Source organism: Semicossyphus pulcher, unplaced genomic scaffold (assembly GCF_022749685.1).
Source record: "Semicossyphus pulcher isolate SPU_LCO1_2020_fin unplaced genomic scaffold, fSemPul1.0.p SCAF_11, whole genome shotgun sequence".
Classification (NCBI taxonomy): Eukaryota; Metazoa; Chordata; class Actinopteri; order Labriformes; family Labridae; genus Semicossyphus; species Semicossyphus pulcher.
The window spans coordinates 9730375-9737729 of NW_027211615.1; positions in this window are offsets into that span (position 1 = coordinate 9730375).

A 7355-nucleotide genomic window follows, 5' to 3' on the forward strand; every position below is an offset into this window, starting at 1 on the left:
GAATTTAGAGTTTCTTAATACTGCCTTGTTTCCCAAAAGTCTTCTTTCAATGAATACAGAAGAGACAGCATTGTACAGGATTATCCTCTTAATTTTTCAATATACTTGATAAACAGTTTATGAACTGTACATTACATAATTCCAGTTGAAATGCTTATTCAAATGCACGACCCAAAAAATGTGCCCCTTGGCCTTTGATAAGGAGCTGTAACACTGAACTTGAACTGCTTGTTATCAAGCTCTTGTCAAAGGAGCATTGGACTACAGCCTCTGTTGGCTATGTGGACATGATATAAATAATATTTTACTTTCTTTGTACTGGTTTTCTCTTTTGGTTACCATTATTATAAAATGCTTCAGGCAATACCAAAGTCAGTGAAATCATCTTAAGGCATACCTGTTCCAGGAATATCAATAATATACAAAACATGACCTAAATCTTAGCTGGGAAAAAAAGTAGTGCTTTTTGAAGGATATTAGTTATTTTAATGGTATTCTACAAATATATTGTATTTTGGTTTTGACAGTTTTGGTTCCTGCATATAGTCTAGTAGGAAGATAGGGTCTCCATGCACCCCATGGATATATTTTTCTTACTTAGTTTTTTGTAATCCTCATGGTGTCTAGTAAACAAATGTTGATGTTCCCAACTCAAAATATTGTCCCAAGGGTCTGTTTGGCAGCCATTTTTGCAGCCATCTAGGATTTCTGACAAAATTAATTGGCAGGAGTAATTGAGAGTGTTATTATCATGATTTGAACAAGTTTGGTGTATTAAAACTTGAAAAATATGAAAAAGTCAGATTAATTTACACTTAAAATATCCCCATTTTATTGTTTTGACAAAAAGGAACAATGACAACTTGCTTGTTCTGTCTCTCTCTCTCTCTCTAGTATTTCTGTCTGTAACATTGTGTTTAAATTAACTTATTAACATAACGTTATGGAGTTTTTGAATATTTTATGCCATTAGTCAGAGACAGCCTAAAGTGAATCTTTTATTTATTCACAACAGAAACATCAGCAATATCAGATTAAATATATTTTGGTTAGTTACATTCCCCTGTTAAACTTAGTTCATGGTTGCATCCCCCCAATGTACTGTTTTATTGTGGTGGCCTTGTCTGTACTTTCCTTTTTCATATTAAATTATTAAGTAAATCAAGGTGATATTAAGTGAGTCACATAATTGATATATTAACATTGTACTGTACAAGAAAACAAGACATAATATTTTTTTTGTTTTAAGTATAATGCTAATACAATTTTTTTTTCTTTTTATCCGATTAATAATAGATTAATCGTAGAAATAATCGACAGATTAATCTATTATCAAAATAGTTGTTAGTTGCAGCCCTAGATGACAGTGATGATGGCAATGATGATGGCAGGGATGATGACAGTGATAATGACACTGATGATGACAGGGATGATAACAGAAATGACAGATGATGACAGAGATGATGGCAGTGATGATGGCAGTGATGATGGCAGGGATGACGACAGGGATGACGACAGGGATGATGACAGTGATGATGACAGTGATGACGACAGGGATGATGACAGAGATTATGGCAATGATGATGGCAGGGATGATGACAGTGATGATGACAGAGATGATGACAGAAATTACAGATGATGGCAGTGGTGATGACAGTGATGATGACAGAGATGACGACAGAGATGACGACAGGGATGATGACAGTGATGACGACAGTGATAATGACACTGATGATGACAGGGATGATAACAGAAATGACAGATGATGACAGAGATGATGGCAGGGATGACGACAGGGATGACGACAGGGATGACGACAGGGATGACGACAGGGATGACGACAGTGATGATGAAAGTGATGACGACAGGGATGATGACAGAAATTACAGATGATGGCAGTGGTGATGACAGTGATGATGACAGAGATGACGACAGCGATGACGACAGAGATGACGACAGGGATGATGACAGTGATGATGACAGTGATGACGACAGTGATAATGACACTGATGATGACAGGGATGATAACAGAAATGACAGATGATGACAGAGATGATGGCAGGGATGACGACAGGGATGACGACAGGGATGACGACAGGGATGACGACAGGGATGACGACAGTGATGATGAAAGTGATGACGACAGGGATGATGACAGAAATTACAGATGATGGCAGTGGTGATGACAGTGATGATGACAGAGATGACGACAGCGATGACGACAGAGATGACGACAGGGATGATGACAGTGATGATGACAGTGATGACGACAGTGATAATGACACTGATGATGACAGGGATGATAACAGAAATGACAGATGATGACAGAGATGATGGCAGGGATGACGACAGGGATGACGACAGGGATGACGACAGTGATGATGACAGTGATGACGACAGGGATGATGACAGAAATTACAGATGATGGCAGTGGTGATGACAGTGATGATGACAGCGATGACGACAGCGATGACGACAGGGATGACGACAGGGATGACGACAGCGATAACGACAGGGATGACGACAGGGATGACGACAGGGATGACGACAGTGATGACGACAGGGATGACGGCAGTGATGATGGCATAGATGATGACAGTAATGATGACAGAGATGATGACAGTGATAATGACACTGATGATGACAGGGATGATGACAGAAATGACAGATGACGACAGGGATGATGACAGTGATGATGACAGTGATGACGACAGGGATGATGACAGAAATGACAGAGATGATGACAGAGATGATGGCAATGATGATGGCAATGATGATGGCAGGGATGATGACAGTATTAATGACAGTGATGATGACAGAGATGATGACAGAGATGATGACAGAGATGAAGACAGTGATGATAACAGAGATGATGACAGAAAATATGACAGTGATGGTGACAACAGTGATGATGACAGAAATGACATAGATGATGACAGAGATGATGACAGAGATGATGACAGAGATGATAACAGAGATGAAGACAGTGATGATAACAGAGATGATGACAGTGATAATAATAATAATAATAATAATACATTTTATTTATATAGCGCTTTAAAAGGTTCTCAAAGGCACTTTACATAAAAGAGAGAACAGAAGCAACAATAGCAAATACATTAAATACATTAAGAACATATACAATGCACAGAGATTACAGATGATGACATTGATGATAACAGAGATGATGACACAATTACACAGAATGGGGTCATTTGTCTATTTGAAGTTCGAAAAATATATCCACGGGGTGCATGGGGACCCTATCTTCCTACTGGACTAATAAGAGAGTGATTTATTTCTGTTTTGCCTGCAACTTTCTTACTGCTTTGAAGTCGGTGGGTCACACTTACTTACAAACTGCTGCCATGTACGACTGTACACCAATCAAAATCAAGCACCATTCAATCAAAATGTGCAATGTAAGTTTAAGCTGATCCAACCACACCTAAATTCTGTAAATCATCACTAATAACTTAATAACTTCGTAATTTACCCCAAACTTTTCCTTTGATTGTATCATGGGTTGTCATTGTTTGTTTTTGTGTTTAGTTTGTGTTCTTGTCATGATTAAGTTAGTTATGTATTTAATTGTTTAGACATAATTTCCTGTTTTTTTTACTGTCACAGTCTTGAGTTTCGTTTGAGTGTTTCCTGTTTTTTTTTGTAGTTTTCGCCCTATGTATATCTTGTCTGGTTTAACTTCCTGTCTTTGTGTGTTTTCCCGCCTGTTTGATTATGTGCCCTTATTGTTTTCACCTGTTCCCTTGATTCTCACCTGTGTCTGATTAGTCTCACCTCCCGAGTGTATTTAGTCTTTAGGCCTTTCTCATTTTTCTGTTTTGTGCCTCCTCGTCTCCTCGCTCCTGTCCTGTTACCTTGAAATTGATCTCAGCGCGCCATGTTGAAGGATGTCTCAATTCATAAAATGCATCTCGAGGAGAGAGGATCGAGGATTGAGGAGGCTTGCCGGAGGAGCTATGAGCAAGGATACACCGGTGTATCCTTTGCGGAAGTCTTTTCAGCACCCATGACGTAAATAGAGGCTTGAAACCCAGCTGGAATATATAAAACCACGGCGGGAGCAGGACTACACAAATGTAAGTGTTGCTTTTGTATTCATAAGTTGTAGGGATGTGCACTTCAAGAATTTTATAAAAATGTGTCTTTTTTTTAACCCCTTAATGTCCACAGTGGACTTTTATGACAGCACTCAAAGTACCAGCTGAGCTAAGAACAAATCCATTGAAATTTTTCAAATCAGTCAAAGTATGAGGCCACAGCACCAGTTTTTCTTAAACGACTATTTTTAGTTGTTAGTCACAAGGGGAAGCAGGTATTTAGATTTTTCACAAAAAACCATCTAAACCAACAGGTTAGGAATATCACATCTTCATAATTCTTCATACACGCATAGTCTAGACTTTAACAATTTATATTCCAAAAGAATTTTGATAATCCACTGCTTTTTCTTTGTCCAGGAGTCATATTTTGCAGAAATTAGGGACCTTTTCTCTAGTATTCTATGGTGTTTCTATGTTGTCCTATGGGGTTTACTCTATGAACAACATGACTGTTTTAATCTCAAATTCATCTAAACTAAATATCCATGTCACTTATACACACACATACACTTGCACACGGAAACGCGCGCGCCGTACACACACACACACACACACACACACACACACACACACACACACTACTCTACAATCCTCTAAAATCTGTACAAAAAATAGTTTAGATTTTACTTCTAAAGTATAATAATAGTTGGACTGGCAGTGACCAACTGAGCAACAAACAAGATAACTAAAAAAAAAAGTCTGGTTATGGCCTTTGTTCTCTCCCCCTGAATGTGTGTGTGCGTGTGTATGTGTGCATGTGTTTTTGTATATGTATGTTTGTGTGTAAATGTGTTTGCTAGTGGTTGAGGCACCTCGAAGGGCTTAGGCTAATCAGACTACATTCATTCCTATGGGCCCATTAGCCATTAGCATGTATCCTTGAAATACATTGAAGTGAATGGAGGCCCTGTTGGAAACGCCTGGTTTTGAAGTTACATTTCTCTTCATTTCTTCCTAAAAGTTAATTGGAAAATATTTTTTAGGATTAATTCTTACTTGAGTCTATCTGGTCTTGAAGTGCATGAGAGTTTTTGAACATGTCATCAGAGGAACATGTATTTCCAGTGGGTTTTTTGTAAAACAAAAAAACGGACTACCCTTGTGTCTATCAACTAAAAATAGTTACAGAAATGGCTGTATCTCAAAAACTACAAGGAGTTAAATCAAATGATTGGTATCATTGGATGTAGAACTTAGAAATTCCAGAAACTCAGAAATTCCAATAATATATGCATTGATTCAGTGGAAGTTGGATATTTAGAATGACAAATGATTGTTGAACTTGTTTTTGAGAATTTTTTCCTTTTTTTACAAAAACATAACTTTATCAACCAATTAAGGCATGATAAATATTCAAAATCAAAAATTGTATTTTGTGTAGCCACATGTATTTATAGTTTCCACAGTAAATTTTGTATTTCCACCTCCAACAGAAAAAAATCTGTGGGACTTTTCCATAACATACTAAATTTAGTTGATAGTCAGTTGATGTCTCATGTTGTTAAATGTCTGTTGCCTCGACTCCTTTTCTCCTCGTGTCTCTTCCTCGCCTCCTCTGCTCGCATCTCTGGTGGGAGGGACTAAGACTAAGGAGAGGAGTCGAGGAAAGGACTCGGAGTTACAAACTGAGAAATGAGAAGGGCCTTTTGTCTTCCCTTGTCCCTGTGCTGGTTGGTTGTCGTCCTTCGTCCTGAAACCTTGTTCCTAGTGTTCCCAGTTTGGATTTTCCTTGTGGCTGTATTTTGGTTGGACTTTTCTTTCCCTGGATTATGATCAGTAAGCTTTTGTTTTTGCCTTGTTTTATGTTTTTTGTTATTAAATATTATTTGTCTGCATCTGGGTCCTCGACCTTTTTGGCTTATACCTTGAACCTTGACAGATTGTTGCATTTTTAGTCATGAATATTGAATCTTACATAGAAAGACGTAGTCATTCAGGGGCTTCATCTACAGTATAGTACCCCCAATATCAATGTCATCAATCTGTAATATTACACTAATACAATATTTAATTAATACTTGCTCACATAATATATATATTCTTTTAAAAGCTTTTTTGGGGGCTTTGATGCCTTTATTTGAGAGGTAAGCTGAAGAGAGACAGGAAATGTCGGACGGAGAGAGTGGGGGGTGACCTGCACAAAATGAGTGGACCCTGTGATCAGTGCATCAAGGACTGCAGCCTCTGCACATGGGGCGCCCACTCCACCAACTGAGCCAAACCAGCGCACCATACTTATACAATATTAAGATAATATTTTTAAATTGAAAAGTTTTTACTAACATCTGTGTATTCAAGCAATAAGCCTACACATCTCACTAACAGGCAGGGCCCAATTATCTGATTTGACCTCTTAAAGAAAAGTCATTGTTTCTTTCTAACCTGGTAATTGTGAAACCTGTCAACGTTTATTCTTAGTTGGCATATTGTGTCACACTGCGTCATTTCTAGGCATGAAGTCATATTTAATGTCACTTGACAACAAACAATACACAGTTCACACCACCAGATGGCAATGAAAACAAGGATCAGTAATCTCTCTTTGCTGTAGAGAGAGGACAGTGGATAGTGCTGAAACAGTACTTTGTGTGTGTGGGTGTGTGGGTGTGTGTGTGCCTGGAGGCCATGGCTGCTGCAATCAGACAACTGGTGGTATCACACACCTGCAACTCATCTCATCAGCCTCAGTACAAAAACCCCAGCTTCTGGGGCGCTGGTTTAGCTCATTTTGTAGGGCAGGCGCCCCATATACAGAGGCTACCGTCCTCGATGCTCTGATGGGAGGTTCAACTCCGCATCTGCTGATCATTTGGTGCATGTCACCCCCCACTCCCTACTCCACACATTTCCTGTCTCTCTTCAGCTGTCCTATCAATCAAGGCAAAACAAAAAACTAAAAGCCTAGCTTCACCTCTACTCATTGCCAGATTTTGCACGGCATCAAATGGGTTGATCTTTCTGATTCTCAAGTAATTTCTCAAGCAGAAAGTAAAAGTAAGTTAGTGAACAGGTGAAGGAGAGTTTGGTATCCCACATGACATACTGTATATTGTTCTCTCTTTCACTGCAGAGCGTAAGGAAGGAACATCCACAATTAACAAACTATCCAACAGGTGTCAAACAGGGATCTACTGTTGCCTCTTTGCCCTTACTGATAAAAACATCTGAGAAAAAAACAACTTTAATTTATGTATGTAAAGGATGGTCTGTTAAATCAGCTGTTGCACCGCA